Below are 22,005 nucleotides of genomic sequence, written 5' to 3' on the forward strand. Positions count from 1 at the left end.
TCCTCAATTGAATACGATCTGTCCATGAAACACGCTATTCAAGGAATACCAGATCATCTTCGACAAATATCTATCCCTTCCATTTTATCTGAAAAATATGAACATGTCAATTGCAATAACAGATATTTCACTGATGGTTCTCGCATTAACGGATCCACTGGCTTCGGTGTTTTCAACGTAAATTCAACCACCTTCCGAAAACTTCAGGAACCGTGTTCGGTTTATGTTGCTGAGCTGGCAGCAATTAATTTCGCTTTGGGATAATTTCCGATCAGCCCGTAGACCATTATTTCATCTTCTCGGATAGTCTTAGTTCTATCGAGGCACTCCGGTCGATGAAACCTGTTAAGCACGCATCTTACTTTCTTACAACTGTAAGAGAGCAGATGCGTGATTTGGTCGAAAGATCATTTAAGATTAGCTTTGTATGGGTCCCATCCCATTGCCTAATCTATGGCAATGAGAAGGCGGACTCGCTAGCAAAGGTGGGCGCACAGGAAGGTGAAGTTTATGATAGACAAATCTCGAACAACGAGTTTTTCCCATTAGTCCGTCAGAGTACTCTTTAAAATTGGCAAATGATTTGGTCACACAATGAACTTGGACGGTGGCTCTTTTCCATAGTTCCTAAAGTTTCTGCGCGAGCGTGGTTCAGAGGTGAGGACTTAAGTCGAGGCTTCATTCGCACGATGTCGAGACTTATGTCCAATCACTATTCACTAAACGCACACCTCTATAGAATAAACCTGGTTGATAGCAACCTATGTAGGTGTGGAGCCGGTTACGATGACATCGATCACGTAGTTTGGTATTGCTCGGAAAACGACGCCTCCAGAGAGCAACTATTGGATACCCTTGTGGCCGAGGTAAACAACCCTACAGGGAAGTAAGAGGTGTTTTGGGGGATCGCGATGTGGAGTATATGCAGGCCATCTATGCCTTTCTTTGCTCGTCTGACATAAAAGACTAATTCCCTATCTTTTTTCTTTCTCGTTTGGTTTTGTCTTATTGTTCTGTGTAATACGAAGCTATGGCCATCCGGAAGATGCTCCCTGACGAACCACAACTCGAGCCCGACGCTACGCCATACCGTTATTGACGTCAAATACCCGGATGAGCAGCTGAAATACCTCAAACCTAAATCCCAACCTAGTCCGTCCTGAAATTACGCAATCTAACCTTGAGTCGCCACGAGTATCTTGGTCTATACCCTTTCCCCTTACTAACTGTTGATAATAAGATGATATCGATTGTAAATATCATAAAGTCTCGGCTCCGTTAAGTGTTATACACGCCTGAGCCTGTCAAATAAACACAATAGATAAAAAAAAAGAAGATATGCTGTAACTTAAACTTCTATTTTCGAACATTGTATTTATTTTCAAACAGAAGGTGGGTACATGTAAGATAATTTATGTACTTTCGAAGAAAGTTCTGCAACATGTTTTACGCCATTCAATATTGAGTAAATCATAATCAACAATCCATTGATAATCAGCTGTTTCATTAAATTTTAACTGGGAAAAGGATAAATACCCTTATGCGCTACAAATTAAAATAATAAAAAGAATCAGGGTGCTAATTTTTTATTCGGACCGAGCCTTAAATAATCGAATGTTTTTGGTGAAACCCGTTGGCCTTCTTTGCTATCCTCACTTCCTAACATATTCATATACGGCTGAACACTATCACACTCCGAATGAATATATATTTTGTAAACTACCAAATTTCTGTAAGTATTTCCAAATTGATTTATCGTGGGCTCTTTGAACAATTTCGCATAAAAAGCAGTCACGAAAAGAACAAATGAAGACATTCCACTAAAAGCTCAAAATAATTGTCTAATCATGAAAGAAAGTTGTGCTTTGCTTTGATATTAAATTTTCTGAATTAGCTTAATAGATATATGCAGAGAACAATTGCTAGTGGACAAACTTATAATATTCCCCTAATCCACCGAGTTGAAAGTGACAATAAACACAATAATAAAGCACACACTGCACACTTTCATGTGCTGTTACGAAATAAAAATTGGTTGGATTTTTGTAGCATGTCTTTTACCTTTCGCATTTTTATAGATATGTAGAAATGTGAATGAGAACATCAAGTAAAAATGTTTGCCATGTTCCAATAGATACATAAAGTCATATGGGAAAAATCCCAAGTCGGAGAAGAAAGAGGAACGGTTTGAAATATCTCGAGAAATCGATTACGCAATTGATGCACAACCCAAAGCTATCAGCGAAAGAGAAAATCAATCGAAACTTACTTACACTGTATCCTATACTGAATCGCTTCAAATTACCGCCGATAATTCGCGTTCCGTTTGTTTACCCAATATCCACCGCTTCTCGTGAAAACACATACACTTACAGGCCACACGCATTGTTGTTTCGCATGTACCGAAAATCGTGCCTTCCTATTGCAGCGAAGGCCATCAAAACAAACCCATTTTCCAGAGACAAATAAGCCGCCGGGAAACGTTCGCCGCCCGTTGCACGACGACCCATTCCCAATCGCTTTCCAGTGTGCATTTTCCATTCGTCGTATCCTGTTCGGCGTTCGCTCGCCGGAGCTGCTCGTTCGTCTCGTAGTCGTGCTTTTCCAGCCCGAATGGGGCCGCATGGTCCTCCACCCGTCACCGTTGCCGGCCTCGACCGAGAAAGCTCACCCACTCAACTCCGTCGGCGACGGTGACGACGGCGCTAGACGGGGGTCTCGTTTTCCAGCTGGGACCGCAATCCTGTCAGTCTTTTCGTTACTTTCGATCCGAGCGAGAGTGTGATCCGTGTCCCGTCCTATCCAGTACGAGTAAGGTGACAACGGTTCTAATCGGTATTATCGCTGAGTAACGTGAAAGCGTCGATACGGTAGTCGTCGTGAGTGGCGTCCCTATTGAAAAGGCGTCGTCGGTGTCAGGCTGTTATCAAGCTTTTTGGTGGGGAATGATTCCTGGTGCGATATGGGAGATTGTGGAATGAGAAGTGCTCGGGGTGGATTTTGGGCGGGGTGATATTTGATACTGTCGAGATTTTATCAGCTCTTATTGAAGGATTAACAGATGATCTGTTGCGGCAATTGTGTTGATTTACGTCCTGTGTTATGTGAAGCTTGTTGAAATTGTGTAGCATTTAAGAGAATACCGCGGGCTAGCAACCTGCAGAAGTTTTCGGTCGCCATTGTGAACCCCCATATATTCAAACTGTTAAAATACCAATTTAATTAAAACTACCACACTAGGAAAAGTTTTGTGTTCGACCCGTGGAAAAGCAGTCAAACTCTTCCGGCAACCGGTGTACGTTCCGGAGAAGTACGTGCTTCAGAGGTGCAACATCGACAGGGCGCGCTGTTTCAATTGGGAAGCAAAAGTTTCGCGGCATCCGTTCGGAAGCGGGTGAGCCTTGTTTGAAGTTGGTATTTCCAGTGGGGCCATACAGTAGTATCAGCAGAAGCAGGAGCATCAACCAGAAATTGGCACTGTTACACAATGAGAACGTGACGATGATTCGAAAAGAAGAACGGTGGATTCGCTGCAAAGCTATGTGAGATTATCTTGCCGTGCAAAACGGTGTTCTGTGGAGCTGGTGCGGAAAAGGTGGAAACGATTATCTTACAAACGGATGGGGGCAGCATCCAATTAACAATGGGAGAGAATGTGTGAAGAGCAGTGCGAGGCAACCGAACGACATCGTTGAAGGGGATTTCCCAAGCGTCCATCGTTCTATGAGCAAATTTCTTTGAAGTGTCACGATCAGTGTCAGCTCTTCTCCAATGATAAATAGAAATTCAGTCGATTTCCGTGGAAATGGCAGTGAAACCTTCGAAATGGATTAGGATGAATGGAAATTAAATCAAATTAAAGGACCTTCCAGCGAGTGGTAACGATATCCGAGTCGGAGGAAGTTTCTCTCGTTGGTTAACTAACCGAACAGCGTTTGATTTTGTCTGCAGATGATGAGATAAAGGTAAGCTACGAGGCCGAGATACTCGAACCCCTACACCTATCCACTCCACGTATCCCCATGCGATTCCATTATTAGCTTATATCGATTTTCTTCGGGTTGATATAGTTGTTTGTTTACTCCTTCTGCGTGCTGGCTGATGAACGGTGAAGATAGGTTTCTTCTCGGCGAATTTTAATGGGTTTTCATGCATAAGATGGAAGGTAATTCAATAACATGGGAAACCATTAGCATGTTTTGAACGACTGCACTGAAATTGGGTTGCTAGTGTGGGTGGAAAGGGAACTTCAGGCACTCAAAGGGAAACTGACTAAGTGCGTAGGTTAATGTTCGGATCGCGTGGGGAGAAAATCTAACTGGAGAATAAGTTTATAAGCTCGTTCGCTGTACAAAGCCATTGAGGGTATATAGATTAAAATTTGTTTTTCGTAATTCTTTGATAGGAATACCGCTAGGTTGATCACAAGTGTTTTTTAATACTCTTACATTTGGTATCTTAATCGAAATGTGGAAATTGAACACTAGACACTACCTTGGATTGGACTTGAGATTTATTTATTTTTTTAGTATCCGGGAAGGGTTTCAGTCTTTAATATGGTGATTCGGCTATAAATACATTTAGAACTATAAATCGCAGTAGTAGTCGAATCCAGAGCATGAAATATTCACCTTCACGAAGCAACTTCGGGCCGAATATTGACAAACGTCGCATGACTATTCAAAACATAGAATGACTTACTCAGTTTTCTTCACATATTCATTCATTTGATTGGTACTGAGAATGGTCACCGTGTTAAAAAAAATTAAATATGTACGAAGTGAGGGTGACAAAGAAGGCCGATGGGCTTCATTAAATATATTCGACTCAGGTCCTTAGGCAACACACTAGTGTTTGATGAGTTATTATGACCAATATACAGCCAATATGAAGACGGCCTTACCGTTGAGGTCGAAATACGTATCTGTCAAGATACAATTAAGTGGTGGAATTCAATGGGATTGTATTAACTCGTCTTATGACAAGTGAATATACAGAGACCAAATCATGTCATATTTGGGCTGCGAAAAGGGCTGTATATTGGCTATAAGTTGTACCTTCATACCTTCAACGGAAACAAACAACTGCTACAAAAACTACAGCAGAAATACTATGAACTGATTCTTTGGGGCAAATGGTTTTACATGCGAATGGGAACATAGAAATGTTTAACTTCAGCAGTTGTATTACGGAATCCAAAAATGATTACCAGAAGTTTTAATCTGGTCATCATCTCACGTTTTTGATGACACTTAATAGAAGTCGAACCACGCATAAATTTCATTTTTATGCAAGCACAGCAAAGAAAAAATGGGTAGCAAAATTTATTTTTTGCTTGCTCTAACATTTGTTTCTAGAACCGAAGTATCATTTGAAATGTGAATCTGATGCGTTTTACCCTAGGATTGACTTAGGAAATAAAAAAAAAATTGTCACTTATCATCTCTGTACCCAATCGGTGATTGTTAGATTTCCTAACGTTTTTCGTAAACTGTTTCGATAATCTTCTACCATTACCGTCTCACTGCTAAGTGTTCATTCAGCATTTCCACCGTTATAAACTACGAGAGTTTTAAACCAAGTTTACCATTTTTGCGTTTGTATATCGTGAGGCTAACAGATGATACTCCTATGCCCAAGGAAGTCGAGAAAATTTCCAATCCAAAAATTGTCTAAACTAAAACGGGAATCGAACCCAGCCACCTTCAGCATGGTATTGCTTTGTAGCCGCGCATCAGACCGAACAGTTAAGGAAGGGGGACTATACTCAATGATAAATTCCTCCAATTTCGAGGGCACTTGTTTTGATAATACATCTCAGCTAGTTTTTCACAGCTGTGCAAAAAAAGATCGACATCTCATGTATCGTTGCTCGTTATGTTGAGAACGATTGCTGGTTTTTTTTTTCAATTTCGTTTATTTAGTAGGCTCAGGCGTGTATAACACTTTACAAACCTATGGTTATTTGTGGGCAGCAAAATAAAATTTCCATAAAAAAATAGAAATTTTCCATAAACCAATAAAGAAATCAGGGAACGAGCAATGAATAGGGGAGACTGGGTAGACTTGATCCCCTTTACTGATTTCCGGTGTATCACAACCAAAAACAAATAAACATACGCGATTTCTACACAGACTCTTTAAGAAATATAGTATTTAACTTTACTGATGTATGACAGTCCTTAAATTATTGTTGTTATTGATACACATATACATATTGATGTTATTGATACACAATTATTGTTGTTATTGATACACAATCAATCAAAAGCTGAATCTGCATCATTAAATGTACCTCTGGACCTTCTTAATTTGACAACCTTCGTGGTTACTCCTGGAATGATTATCGCTGCTGCCAAAAAGTTGAAAATCTCCTTTTCCTTTGGTCCTGATGGCATCCCATCTGTTGTGTTCTGCCGTTGTGCAGCTGTTTTTGCTGAGCCGCTTTCCTCCATTTTTAATCGATCACTGGACGACGGCATTTTTCCGGACATTTGGAAACAATCCTATATGTTTCCGGTATACAAAAATGTTGATAGAAAGGATGTCAAAATCTATCGAGGAATAACCAACTAGTCTGCAGCATCAAAGTTATTCGAAATAATTATCAGTGATGTTATTCTTAGCCAATTAGTTTTATGCCGGGTAGATCAGTCACTACAAACCTGCTCAACTTCACTCACACTTGTATTAGTGCTATGGAGAATAAGGCTCAAGTAGATGTTATCTACACCGATTTGAAGGCTGCTTTCGACAAGATCGACCACAACATCATGTTGTCCAAACTATCGCGCCTCGGAGCAACGACCAAACTCACTTCGTGGCTTGGTTCTTACCTAACTGGCAGAACACTCCGTGTGAAAATTGACTCGTGCGTTTCGTTCCCTTTCTGCAACTTATCTGGCGTGCCACAAGGAAGCAACTTGGGACCTCTGCTGTTTACACTCTACTTCAACGACGTCGCATCGAAATTTGGTTTGGATTGCAGAATTATCTATGCAGACGACCTGAAAATATATCTAATAGTACGATCAGTTGATGACTGTCATCGTCTGCAAAGTTTGTTGAACGTGTTCATTTCCTGGTTCTATCAGAACAAATTGACTGTCAGTGTTCCAAAGTGCTCTGTTATGACCTTCCATCGTTCAAAACACCCATTATTGTTTGATTATCGTATTGAAGGAACCACACTTCAAAGAGTTACGGAGGTTACTGACCTTGGAGTTGTGTTGGATCCAAAACTGACGTTCAACACCCATTATACGTCGATAATTTCTAAGGCAAACCGCCAGCTGGGTTTCATATCGAAAATTGCGAAGGACTTCACCGATCCACACTGCTTGAAGTCCTTGTACTGTGCGCTGCGCTGGTGCGACCTATCGTGGAAACCGCTTCTATTGTCTGGACTCCGAATGACGTTGTATGGAACTTGAGAATTGAACGTGTCCAACGGAGGTTTATTCGAATGGCCCTGCGTCACTTACCATGGCGTGATCCACTTAATCTTCCTCCATATCCTGCTCGATGCAGATTGCTCAATATGGATACCCTCGAAAGAAGGCGAAAGCTGCAGCAAGCGACATTCGTGGCTAGACTACTGTGCGGAGAAATCGACTCTCCTCGGTTACTCGGGCTACTGGATATTCGTGCCATTCAACGACCTCTTCGACAACGATCACTGCTGCAGGATCGATTTCATCGTACGTTCTTTGGACACAACGAACCAGTCTCTGCAATGATCAGGACATTTACAATGGTTGAGGAGCTTTTTGACTTTTGCGAAGCACCCGAACGTTTTAAAAATAGGGTGAAGAGGTCACTATTATTGTAACCGTTAGTTTTAGTTTCATTCATTAAGACTAAGCTGTCAGATGAATTATAAATTAAAAAATAAATAAATTTTTTGGAGTGCTGTCAAAAATCGACTTTGAAAATATTCGGGGGAAAATTGATCCCTCTCCAAGAACTTGCGTTGATAAAATTAGAAAGGTGTCCTCAGATTTTTTTTGAATATTTTCCCTTCAAAATACGCGGAATTATCGAATTGCTGTGCGTATACATGAACGATTTTTGTTATTGAATTCGACAGCACATGCAATTTGAAAATTTGGGATGACTTGATCCCCTTTCTATAAGATCTACGCAATAAATAATTTTTCCTGCCAACTCTTCATCATATACGTCAAATCTACAAAAAATTAGAAGCTTTAGAACAGTTTTTTTTTCGCCAAATTTTTGTATGGGTGACTAACGGGGGATCAAGTGTCTTCTTCAAATCCAAATATCCTAAAATTTTGATGGAATGTTGACATTTTCATCAGTACAGATCAATAAGCATATTTATGGCTTGTTGCTGTGAAAAAACGAAAGACTTTGGTCATTGTTAGGAAAAGTTGTTCAAATTTTGCCTGGCCAATAAAAAAAACATTGGGAAGGTCAAAACATACAAACCACCCTGCAGAATAAATAAGGTTGTCAATCCAAAAAATCCACATAAAGGTCATTTGTCTAGAGGATCTATACTAAAAATACGCTAGAACAAAACTGCTTTAGTTCTCGATAAAACAGGAGGTGATCAAGTCTCCCCGCCCAAGTAACAATTTCCATGCTTGTTGGATTTATTTAATTCTTATAACGGATTTATGACAGCAATCACCATGGCTAGTTGCTCAGTTTTATTTGGTAGTCTTATTACTATTAATAAACCTCTGATAAATCTGCTGAAAAAGCCTCAAACGTCAAATTCCAATTGATTTTATGAGCTGCTCTACGGTTGTGATGAAGATCGCAACAAGCCATATTTTCAAAGCTCAATAAAAGCCAAAAATTTTGGTCGTAATGTAGTCAAATGAATAACCGCAAGAAGAATATTTGCAATATTGCGAAGAAGTTTATAAGGGTGTGAAATAAGAGCAACATTTTTCTGATCGGAATTGATGATGGCCGTATTGGAAAAAAGAAGCATTTTGAAATCAGTCAAATTTATCGCTGAAATCCATAATTAGATAATATTTTCAACGCGTAGAACACTTCTCCTGGTAAATGATTAGAATTGGAAACATATCAGGGTGGAAATCTACAGATTAAGTGGATATTTGCGATGTTGATATTTTAATTGATTTCAATTTATTGCGCTGAACTACATTATTTTGCCGGCGCGTAGTATAGAATCTTATTATTTACCTCGCTTTCACCATAAAATCGAAAGCGCAACTTATTTCAATGATAGAATGTTGCAAAACAAACCTGAATAAATATTATTGTGTTGACATCCTTATCATAATTTTCATCATCAGTCCATTTTGTTATTATTTCTCCGTAATTTTGTTTCCCTTTTTTTCAAACCAACATTTTTGACGCAAATTGACGCTGACGCTGCCGCAAATTCCCTTTTTTGCGGGTGGTTTAAAAAGGGTTTTCAAATACGCTTATAAGAGGTTTATAGTGGTCATCTAGAGAGGGCCACTTAGCCATATCTTACTCTTATAGTGGTCATCAGATGATTGTCGTATAAAAATGAGTTTTATTGTGAGTTCTTTAATTTGATCGTGAAAACCATTCCAAGAGTGGAATAAAACTTGAAATGTTACTTGGGCGGGGATCAAGTCTACCCACCTTCCCCTAATTATAAAATTTTCACAAATAAAACAAAATTTCCATAAATAAATCAATATTCGCAATAAACAATTACAAAATTTTCCACAAAATAAATTCATAAACAATATAATTTTATTATGAAGTAACATTAGTAACATAAGGGTAGAAGCCAACGCACAGTGGTCCAGGTAGCATACAAAGCGGTAATAAGATGTTCAAGCCGAAAATAGCAGAGATAGAAAAAAAAACTTTGTTCTACAAAGTTGCTCCTAACGGTGAGGGTCTTATTGAGGTTTTCATAAAAATTAGGGTGGGTCACATTTAAAAAAAATGAAAAATAAAACTTTTTCATTTGCAGAGATACGGCTATACAATGTTCCGCGAAGTTATAGTTTAGCCTGATTCCAAGAATTTTGCTAAAAAAAATATTTCTCTAGCTCTTAAATTGACTGATTTAGAGCAATTTTCCCAAGTTTACTTAGGGTGACCCTTAAAAAACATTTTTTTTGCTCAAACTTTTTTGTTTCAAATTTCTCAGCAATGTGATGTTCAGACCACTTTTTGCCATATCTCATGCGGATCAAAAGTTATTGAGGTTTTTCTTCGAAAAAAACGTTTTCTTCTAACGGCTGTATCTATGAATGGCGCAAACATTTTTTCAATCTGTTTTCTCGACGTTATTCTACTACTTTCAGGCTTCATTTAAATCGAGGGGATAATTGAAAACAACCTTATATTATTGCAATGAAAAATTACCGTTTTTTCCATTTTCAAGCACTAATTTGCTATTTTTAAGTGTTTTGCTTCCATGGCTTACTTCGTGTTATGGCAAACGCCACTCCATTTTGTTATAGAGCTTGAGTAGAAGCTAATATCTTGAAAACAGCAGTTCTTATGAACTTGATACGAATAAGAGGTAACATGACAAAAAATAATAGCAAAAATTAATATCCAAAATAAATACTTTAGGCATAACATTATCAGATATTTTATAACAAAACGAAAAATAATTATGTTTTGCCTTTGATATTGTAATAACAACATATGTTATGCCTTGAATATTTTGTATATTACTTTTTGTTATTTCGAATCTTATACATGTGAGTAATTCTCGCTGACACCGGTCCATTATTTGCACGAGGTCTTTGAAATTGCCCAAATTTATGTTCATTCGAATGCTTTCGGCCAGTTTATTAGGGATCCGAGTTAAATTTTTCAAAGAGATGGACCCCTCGTTAGTTATGGACGAAATCACTTTTATGGACCCCTCGATTTTTGTCATTTTTTTGACGTAAACTACGTCTAAGGGGAAGACTCTGATACAGGGTGTAAAACCGAAATTTCCAAATTCGAGACCGTCACGAAATTAGGATAGATTTCAAACGCTAATAGCTTCTTTATCTTTCGATGGATTTTCGACATTTGCTTATTAATCGTTTCAGAAACTCTCCAGCAATTTGCCAATTCTATTGATACTATTGATTATCAACGTTAAACTATTGAAAATGTTGTTTCTTTCCAAACCGGGTGAAAAATTCAATTCCGTTCATAAATCCCCAACACGGACATCAGATTGCAGTAAGGTACGGGCCTATTGATCCACTGCTTCGTTTTCCCTGTGTATTAAAAGCCCCGTGTTTCGCGTGCGCGCGTCATTTTCATTCTGGATGTCACGGAGAGTGGACCAGGGCGTCCAGAAGCGGTGGTGGTGCGGATGAAATTTTTTCGCTCGGTGGTGGTGGCGGTCGTGGAAGCAGCAGCACATCATTTTCATCCGTGTCCCATCTTCGGCGGATCTGGCAATCGACGGCGTTCGTTGAGCCGAATCATCGGATGGCAGTCGCGCAGCCCAGTGGCTGCTGTTAATAAGGCACATAAGTGGCAATTAATCGGTTCTTTTCAGGACCATCATTATATTTGGGAGGAAGGTTAAGTTGAAATAATTTTCCTAAAGTGCAACCGTTAGGAACTGGAAAATTCTTCGGTGAAATTTTCTAGCGTAATTCGGGGTTGTATGATTTTAGTGATTGTGAATGTTGATATTAGACGAACTTTCTAAATAGAACAAACCATAATTGTTTGGCATCGGTAGCGGAATCATAGCATTAGTGCCGGTCCGAGCATAGGCTGTCATCGGAAGATTGCTACAGCAATTTATTCACTAACGTGGCGTTTGCAACGATTTGGATGTTGTCGGCACAACATGAAATTTTCCCGCGAGACTAATTTTGTATTTTTCCTGTTGATTGAAAAAGAAATCGGTTCCGAGATGAACTTTATTCAAAGCGCAACGCTAACGTCGGTAGTTGAATCCCAAGCAAGTATCGGAAGGAGACCATGCAAAAAATTGATTCGCATTATGACTGAAAAAATTGTATGGCGTCAGTATTGATGTTTGCTACAGATTTTTTGACGTAAACTTCGTCTAATGGGAAGACTCAGATACAGGGTTTAAAACGGAAATTTCTAAATTCGAGACTGTCACAAAAAATAGGATGGATTTCAAACGCTAATAGCGTCTTTAACTTATTTTCGACATTTGCTTATCAATCGATTCGGAAACCCTTCAGCAATTTGCCAATTCTATTGATACTATTGATTATCATTAATGCTTAATTTTTTCTACAACAAATATGATTTTGAAAAAGTATCACCGGCGCGTGCTTACTCGCAATCTACATGCTGATACATTTATAGTTACATCAAACAACTGAAAACCGAAACACGCCACTCCAAAATTACGAGGTGACAATGTTAAAAAGAGACAGAAGATAGGAAAAATAACACGGTCTGTAGTGCCTCCCCGAGTCACCTTTAGAGCCACTTTCATTGATGGTAGCCGATCGTTAGTACTTCATATCAAATATCATATCATATCATAACATAGCAAAGAATATTGTGGCCAAATTTCAAACCCCCCCGACAATAATAGAACAAAACCTGCCAAAGCCGTCATTCCTCCTACATCATGCAAGAAAATTTAAACTGAGCGCTGCTAATGTTAATGACGACGACCGCGCGACCCACACCATCGCCGGGAATAAAATTTCCGGTAGGAGCTCCGCCGATGCCGACCGAAGGTGGTACCACGGTCTGCTCTCCGCGACATCTCGAACGAACTGGCTCGCGCGCGCGGAAGAGCTGCTTTCTTGTAATGAATTATGTTGAACCTGTAGCCACGCCCCTTTGGGGGGTGTGTGACGGTTACACAATATTTGCAGTCATACCGGTCAACAAAGAGGCGGGACTAATGAGCCATCTTTATTGATTATAAGAAAGCTGCTCTCCCGCGCGCACGTGGCATTTCAGCACCTCAAAACTCATGGATGTGTATGTATGTAGAATCACGAGCGCGCGTAAAACGGAGAAGCTGCAAAAATGTTTTCGAATGGATGACTATCTACCAAAATTATAAGTCTTTCTCTGAATCGTGCTCTCGTGATTCTACTACCGACGGAAAACAATCTGCTATCACCAAGAAATTGAGTTTTACTTTGATCAAAATTCATCTCGCCTCAAGTTGTGACTTAAGAGCTATTTTTATTGATGGTAGTCAATCGTTAGTAAGGGAAATCACGGCTTTGCCAGGTTTTGTTCTATTATTGTCAGGGGGTTTTCTGTAACTAATTATGCTCAAATTTGGCCTAAACATTCTTTGCATATCAAAGAATATTGTGGCCAAATTTCATAAAATTTATTCAACAAACCCCAACCCCCACCCCACCCCCGCCGAAAATAATAGAACAAAACCTGCCAAAGCCGTCATTCCTCCTACATCATACAAGAAAATTTAAACTGAGCGCTGCTAATGTTAATGACGACGACCGCGCGACCCACACCATCGCCGGGAATAAAATTTCCGGTAGGAGCTCCGCCGATGCCGAAGGTGGTACCACGGTCTGCTCTCCGCGACATCTCGAACGAACTGGCTCGCGCGCGCGGAAGAGCTGCTTTCTTGTAGTCAATAAAGTTGAACCTGTAGCCACGCCCCTTTGGTGAGTGTGTGACGGTTACACAATATTTGCAGTCATATCGGACAACAAAGAGGCGGGACTAATGAGCCATCTTAATTGATTATAAGAAAACTGCTCTCCCGCGCGTGCGTTGCCCATTCCAGTTCGAGACAGCAGCACGTACGGACGTGTTTATTGTTCGCGCATTTTGACAACTACGTCTAAGGGGAAGCCTCGGATACAGGGTGCAAAATGAAAATTTCCAAATTGGGAACCGTCACGAAATCATGTAAGATTTCAAACGTGAAACCGTAGCAGAACCACGAGCGCGCGTCGGAGGGAGATGCTACAAATATGTATTCGCATGGATGGCTTCAGTGGCAGTCAAGTTTAATTCTTTCAAGATTCTTATTTGGTTTCGTTATTCCAGCCTATGGCGTGGGTCGTGTGGTTATTAGTGATTCGAAATATGTATTATTGGGAATTAATCGATTCTTCTCATGGACACCATTTTAAACATAGGAAGATTGAGGCGAGACGAATTTGTTCAAAGTACGACGTCGTAGCCGAATTACGTTGCCGTTCGTAACAGAAAAACGAGCGCGTATTGTAGATAGCTGCTGCAAATATGTATTCTTGCACTGGCACTAGATTCTTCATTTCACCAAACTGTTTTACGTAGTTTACGTCGGGCGGTCGTGTCTTGTACACAACCCTTATGATTTTTTTTCTTAGGGATCAGCATATCGTTGGAAAGAGGAAGAGCGTATCCTCAATTTACAATAATAACAATGGGGCTGCCATATTTGATTTGGCTGCCAACTTGGATTTTTTTTAAAACTATTTTTCCGCTAGACTTGCAATTACCGATTTTGAATATCACCACATCGATGGAAATATTAGCTTATATAGAGCTTTTTGTTCAAAAATCTCAGGTGTATGTTTTTTTCTATCAAAAGTTATGTATGATTCACCAAATTATGTTTTAAGGCCCATCTGACGAAAGAACATTATTTGTATGGTTAATATGAGACTATGACATCAGTTCATTGATTTCATACACTATTCTACGCCTAATATATTTTGAAAGTGAAGAGCATATCTACAACAGTAATTTATTTGGGAGGCTCAAAACCAACCAAATCCAATATGGCTGTCCCATTGTTATTATTGCAAATTGAGGATACACTCTTCCTCTTTCCAACGATATGCTGATCCCTAAGATCGGTTGAGAAATGTTGGAGTTATGACAGTTTTGGTGAATCGAGAATTTATCGACAAAAATCGAGGGGTCCATAAAAGTGATTTCGTCCATAACTAACGAGGGGTCCATTTTTCTGAAAAATTTAACTCGGATCCCTAATAAACTCGCCGAAAGCATTCGAATGAACATAAATTTGGGCATTTTCAAAGACCTCGTGCAAATAGTGGCCCGGTCTCAGCGAGAATTACTCACATGTATAAGATACGAAATAACAAAAAGTAATATACAAAATATTCAAGGCATAACATATGTTGTTATTACAATATCAAAGGCAAAACATAATTATTTTTCGTTTTGTATTAAAATATCTGATAATGTTACCGCCATCGGGGGTGACAATGGGTCTGGGGGGTGAGAATGGGTCATCGCTCTCACCGGCAGCCTGGAGGTTGTAGAGCAAAATCGTTCAAAAAGGTCTCTTATATTCTAGTATTCTTGCCCTAAGATACATTCAAAACATTCTACATGCATTCTATGTAGTTGAAACAGTGACCCATTCTCACCCCCATTTGACCCATTGTCACCCCCGATGACGGTATGCCTAAAGTATTTATTTTGGATATTAATTTTTGTTTTTATTTTTTGTCATGTTACCTCTTATTCATATCAAGTTCATAAGAACTGCTGTTTTCAAGATATTAGCTTCCACTCAGGCTCTATAACAAAATGGAGTGGCGTTTGCCATATCACGAAGTAAGCCATGGAAGCAAAACACTTAAAAATAGCAAATTAGTGCTTGAAAATGGAAAAAAACGGCAATTTTTCATTGCAATAATATAAGGGTTATTTACAATTATCCCCTCTATTTAAACACCCTGAAATGAAGCCTGAAAGTAGTAGAATAAGGTCGAGAAAACAGATTGAAAAAATGTTTGCGCCATTCATAGATACAGCCGTTAGAAGAAAACGTTTTTTTCGAAGAAAAAACTCAATAACTTTTGATCCGCATGAGATAAGGCAACAGTAAGTCCATAAAAAGTTGCGCCCTGCAAAGCACAAAAAGGGGTCTGAACATCACATTGCTGAGAAATTTGAAACAAAAAATTTAGAGCAAAAAAACTGTTTTTTTAAAGGTCACCCTAAGTAAACTTGGGAAAATTGCTCAAAATCAGTCAATTTAAGAGCTAGAGAAATAATTTTTTTGGCAAAATTCTTGGAATCAGGCTGAACTATAACTTCGCGGAACATTGTATAGCCGTATCTCTGCAAATGAAAAAGTTTTATTTTTCATTTTTTTCAAATGTGGTTCATCCTAATTTTTATGAAAACCTCAATAAGCCCCTCACCGTTAGGAGCAACTTTGTAGAACAAAGTTTTTTTTTTCTATCTCTGCTATTTTCGGCTTGAACAACTTATTACCGCTTTGTATGCTACCTGGACCAATGTGCAACGTACTCGTGGTGACTCAAGAACGTCATAGGTGTAAAAAATCTGCTCTGTTGTAGAATCATGAAATTATCTAAAAATAAAATTTTCGATAAATTACTTAAAGTTTCGTACAATGTTTGAAAACCGGATGTTAGTTTTTATTTCTGCAGCTCGGCAAAAATCCACACAGCCAGCAAAACGAAAAACTGATTTTTCCGCAAAAATGACGTTTGTTAGCTGATTTGCGAATCTGGGTAAAAGTTTATCATTTTGCTGAGATCCCGGTAAAAAATAGGTATGTGCAAAGTAGATGAAGATTTAATTCGATAAATGTATTGGAGGTCATCACTTTCCTTCTATGGGGTTCGATCCCATGACCCTCAATATGCTAGACTGGTGCTTTTAATCAAATAAGCTACGCACACACTTATTTTTTAGCCGTGATCTCAGCAGTTTTTTTTTGTTTATTTTCCCGAGGAGGACACCGCTGAGTTACAGCAAACATGATTTTTGCCGAGATCTCAGTAAAAGCGACAATTCGTTCGCTGAGATACGGTAAATATTTTGCTATGAGTAACAATCAAAAAAATTGCCTCGGTTTAGTCAGCGCACAGTGGTTCGCTCCAGAACAAAGGTTGGTCAAAACCTCAAAATGGCCCTAAAAATAGGTTAAAAGTGTGTATTATGACATTTCGGTGTATTTATCACACACAGACATTAACACAGAGATAGGTGTTGGAAGCACTACTTTATCAATATACAATTGTTATTTTTTGGGATCTCTGTGAATAGTAAATACTTTCATTTTTTAGCACGATTGGTGTCAACCAAAGATGGGCTTACCTCCAGCGTTATGTACCAGTGGTAAATACTCATGAGTCGAGATTGAGGGTTTTGTTCGAGCAGCTTCTCGAAGTTGTCAATGACCAATGGATTGAGAACCTCACAGCGGATGAGGAACCGAAGCGATAATTCCGCGAAACGATCTGTTAGTGGCAGTACTCCCGCAAGTACTTCCAAGCTCATCGTATGTGTCGAATTCATACATCCGAACGCGATACGAAGACAGCGGTACTGAATCCGTCGAAGCTTTAGCATGTGTGTTTTAGCCGCGGACTGGAAGCAGAAACTACCGTATTCGAGGACCGACAAAATGGTTGTTCTATACAACAACATAAGATCTTCGGGATGCGCTCCCCACCATGTTCCGGTTATTGATCGCATGAAGTTGATCCGTTTCTGGCATTTTTGTGTCAGATGCACAATGTGCTTCCCGAAGGTGCATTTCGAGTCGAACCAGACCCCGAGATATTTAGAAGACATGCTATGTGTGATTGTCTTACCCATCAGTTGGAGCGGGAACTTTGCCGGCTTATGTTTTTTTGAAAAGACAACCATCTCAGTTTCCTCCGGAGAGAAATCGATACCCAGCATAGTAGCCCAAGTGGACAAATTGTCCAGAGTATCTTGCAATGGTCCTTGCAGATCAACTGCGGTTGACCCCGAAATGGATACAACACAATCATCTGCAAGCTGCCTTAACGAGCAATTTGGCATGAGACATTCATCAATGTCTCTGACGTAAAAGTTGTAAAGAAGGGGGCTTAAACATGAGCCCTGGGGGAGACCCATGTAGCTAATTCGTGAAGTTGCCGAGTCACCATGAGAAAAACTCATACGCTTCTCTGACAACAAATTGTACAAATAATTGTTTAAAATTGGTGAAAGTCCACACGAGTGGAGTTTGTCGGATAAGACATCAACGCAAACTGAATCAAAAGCCCCCTTAATGTCCAAAAAAACTGAGCCCATTTGCTCTTTTTTAGCGAAAGTAAGCTTAATTTCTGAAGAAAGCAACGCAAGACAGTCGTTCGTTCCCTTGCCCCTGCGGAAACCAAATTGTGTATCTGACAAAAAACTATTCGATTCAACCCATTTGTCTAGCCAGAAGAGAATCATCTTCTCCAACAACTTCCGAAGACAGGACAGCATCGCGATGGGGTGATACGAGTTATAATCTGACGCGGGTTTTCCGGGCTTCTGGATGGCTATCACCCTCACTTGCCTCCAATCATCCGGAACAATGTTGCACTCCAGAAACTGGTTGAACAGCCAGCTGGTTGAAGCCAGCTGCTTCAGAAGAGGAGTCAGAATAGGAAGAACAGTTTTGACCATGTTGTTCACGGGGTCGGAAGCATCAAAGAAGTTAAGGATGAGCTCCACGATGCCAGAAAGAGTGAACATTGGAGCGCTCGGGGGCTCTTCTGCTCGCTCTCTATGCTCACTTTCTGGCTGAGAAATCGCAATCTGGGATTTTAGATGTTCCCGGAAGCGGTGGAAACTCTCGATCATCCCGATGTGAAACCACAAAAGTTGAACGTTTTTGAGTATTTCCACCCGCTTTGAATTTGACCATGTTGGATTGGGGCTAACTTTGAGGCTGTTTTCTAGGCTTTTTCGAGGGTCGCTGGCTCTGTTTTATTCTATTCCTCGTTGAGCCATTGAAAACAAAGGGAACCCCATTTCCAACCTTGGAGTCGGAGCTACCTTGATCGTCCAAAGGAAGAGACGAGTAGATGGTGTCAGAAACGACTGGAGAAGCGGCCTTCCTCAATATTTCGGCGTAACTTCGCCGAGAACGCTGCTGAAGAGACCGTTTCTGGTGGATTCGCTGCTGTATGTACGTTGGGCAAGCTTCAAGAGCATGTGGAGGGCATTCGTTACAATAGACACATATCGGTGCCGTCTTGCACGCCCCCTCCACATGCTTCTCTCTGCGTGGTGCACAGCGAGGTTTATTGCAGCAGTACTGAGCGGTGTGGCCCAGCTGCTTGCAATTAACACAGTTCATCACCTTCGGTACATACAGCCGAACAGGTAGACGAAGTTTGCCAATCACTACGTAGTCAGGCAATGCGGACCCGGAAAAGGTGACGCAGAAAGAGTCGGACGGGGAATAAATCCGCTTCTCTCCCTCCTGCGACACCGAATACATTTGTTTGCAATCCAGTATCGCAACAGGAGGCAAAGAAACGTTCTTGAAACGACCGAAACCTTGTTTCAAATCGTCGCATGTCATACTTCCCTCCGTCACCACCCCCGCGATCTCACACACTGCTGACGGTAAATACACCCTATATTCGAGAGTGAAAAGCTCGCAGGTGGCAATCTCGTTGGCCTGTTTGCGATCACTGACCGTGACGCGAAGCTTACTGGACCCAACCATGTCAATGGTCGTGACAGACGAAAATCGCTTTTCCAGATCTTTGCTGATCTGGCTGATATTCAAACGTTTGCCTTTGGGTCGAAAGAAAACAACATACGGCCCACTAGAGTCGTGAGGGTAGACCTTGGGACGGGGGTTCGTAGAGGAAATTTTAGCTTTGCTGGTGTCCATTTCGTTTTGGTTTGGAACACCCGAATGCAACGAAACATCTGACATGGAATACGAAGTACCCCCGCCAACGAAATGCGCCGCTGCAGCGAGGCATAATCTATTTTAAAACTAAACAATTATCATAAGGACAGAAAAAAAAACACACACACACAAATTAATGAGAGGGAAAGACGAGTTAAAAAAAGGAAAAAAGCTATTCCAATAAGATGGAGAAGAGAGGGGAACAACGAGAGGGAGCTCAAGTAAATACTTGCGTTCACACTGCTGTGTCGCCGGCTAACGGTTCTGGAAGCACACACTGGCTGGATGGACAATCGCCGGGGCGGTGGTGCGATCGATGCGAAACACGCTGTTGTTGGTGTTCTTGCCGCAGACAACACTGCAACTGGGTGGATGGATGGTGGCAGGACGGCAGCGTCTGTGTTGGTGGAGACGCACGGTGGATGATGACTGTCGGCGTGGGGCGATGATGCCTGCGCCTGCGATGGACGCCGAAGAAACTGCAAAACTTTGCGTTGTCTTGCAAAAGCAACGAAATGGCTACTTAACTGCTTCAGCTAAGCACCACTTCCACTCCAGCACTTTGCTTCAAAACACTTTCGGAGAAAAAACCTGTACTTCAGGAAAAAAAAAAACAAAAGAGAAGCAGACCGTACGCGGACTTACAACCGTCACGCTCGGATGCTCGACGTGGAATGACAATCTAACATTATTGGTGAAATTCTTGAATACCTGCCACTTCTGATCGACTAACAAGATTGTTACTGCCAATTATCCTAATTTGTGATTGAGTTCAGATCGAGTTCAGATTTAGTTGTGATGTCTTCAGGTCTGATATTTTATATTTGCAAAAAAAAGGCTACTTACAATATAATAGCTATCTGATCACGATCTTATAGTGTCGGTGACCTAGTACTGGAGAACGTGAATTCTGGGCGGTGGATCCCAAAGCGAGAACTTCATTCGAGTACCACATCTACTTTAGCGGCGATGACAGAGCAGAACGAGGAGTTGGCTTCATGGTGCTGCACGCGGTGGAATCGGACCTGGGGACCCTAAACGTTCTGGGAAACTGGAGGAACATCGCCACTCGCTGTAGCCAACCTGGTATTCAGGTAGAACTCGTGGCAAATACAGAGGTAAAATCGGCTTTCAGTTGGCGAGTGATTACATCATCATTTCCTCGACCTTTCCAGCATTGACTTGCAATCTTACAAGCTGCAGTGTGACCTAACAAATGAGGATTAACAGCTGACCTGGTAATAATGGAATAACAACTGCCGGTGGTCAATCTATGCTAGTTAAGTCAAGACCACCGTTAGTCTGTTCAGTAAAGACAGCAAGATAATTTTCCATCGTCCAGAACTCACAACATGAATTGTGCATATTCTCAGAAATCTTCAAAATCTCAAAAATAACAAAAATAGTAGTCAAAGACGTAGTTAAGAAATATGGTGAAATGTTTTAGCAATGAGCTTAATCTGTTAATGTTTCAGCACAGTAATATTAGCCCATTGCAATTTCACGACCTAGAGGAGGGTGTGTCAATAAGTCGTGTAAAACGTACACAGTTAAAAATTCTGAAAATTACACGCTATGGAAATATTTGAACCCATTTTTGCCTCTAATTTTTACATCCAACTTTTTCTTGTAGGCAATATTGAATGCAAACTTAATAGTTACGACGATCTGTGATTCCAAAAAGTGATGGAAAAATAAGTTGAATCGACCGGAGCCTATTTGTTACATCATATATGCTGTAACATTTTTATACTGTGTACTCAAAATATCTTACAGAGTGAGAGCCAAATAAAAAAAGGTAAAAAAGGGGTTAAAAAACTAATGTTTTTAAAGTTATGGCACCAAAAAATTCGCTTCACCCTGCATTAGTAAAACACCATCCAGTTGCTTATCACACCAACGATTTGCGATTTATCTCCACAATTGTTATGGTTAAACAACACTATACCGGATCATTAGAACAGATATAACCGTCATTTTGCTACTCCTAATGGGTCCCACATTCAATTGTATCAAGTGTCCCATCAAACTAGCGTCTCCAGTGCCAGCGGTGAAACTTTCAATGACTGGGATGCTCGCTCAAAGCTGTACTTGGCAGTATAAAAATCCATAAAACCGCAGCATATCCATTTACGGACAACTTCGCCGTCGACGTCGTCGTCGTCGTCGACATAGCCATCATTGCCGTCGTCGTGACCGTTGCCATCAGCTTCAAGTACCACCGGCTAGAATGTGTTTGCACTTGCCGGAGCGGATACCATTAGAAAGCCATGTTATACTGCGACAGGGCGGACACCCACGGCTTCGCCGGTGACGGTGACGACACCCCGGGCCGTCCGTCCACCAAGCGCCAAACGATGACGAATCGCGACAAAAGCACATCCGCCCGTTCGTTCACCAAGCGG

At 40.6% G+C, this 22,005-nt stretch overlaps 1 protein-coding gene across 1 annotated transcript in view; it reads left to right on the forward strand.

The window, feature by feature from the left end:
• Nucleotides 1-2,792: 2,792 nt before the first annotated feature.
• Nucleotides 2,793-22,005, forward strand: part of LOC134220702 (zwei Ig domain protein zig-8-like) — a 623,811-nt gene continuing 604,598 nt past the window's right edge. Inside the window, exon 1 of the mRNA XM_062699803.1 lies at nucleotides 2,793-3,965. The gene's annotated coding sequence lies outside the window, so the exon portion shown is untranslated. The remainder of the gene's footprint in view (nucleotides 3,966-22,005) is intronic.

Source organism: Armigeres subalbatus, chromosome 3, assembly GCF_024139115.2.
Source record: "Armigeres subalbatus isolate Guangzhou_Male chromosome 3, GZ_Asu_2, whole genome shotgun sequence".
NCBI lineage: Eukaryota > Metazoa > Arthropoda > Insecta > Diptera > Culicidae > Armigeres > Armigeres subalbatus.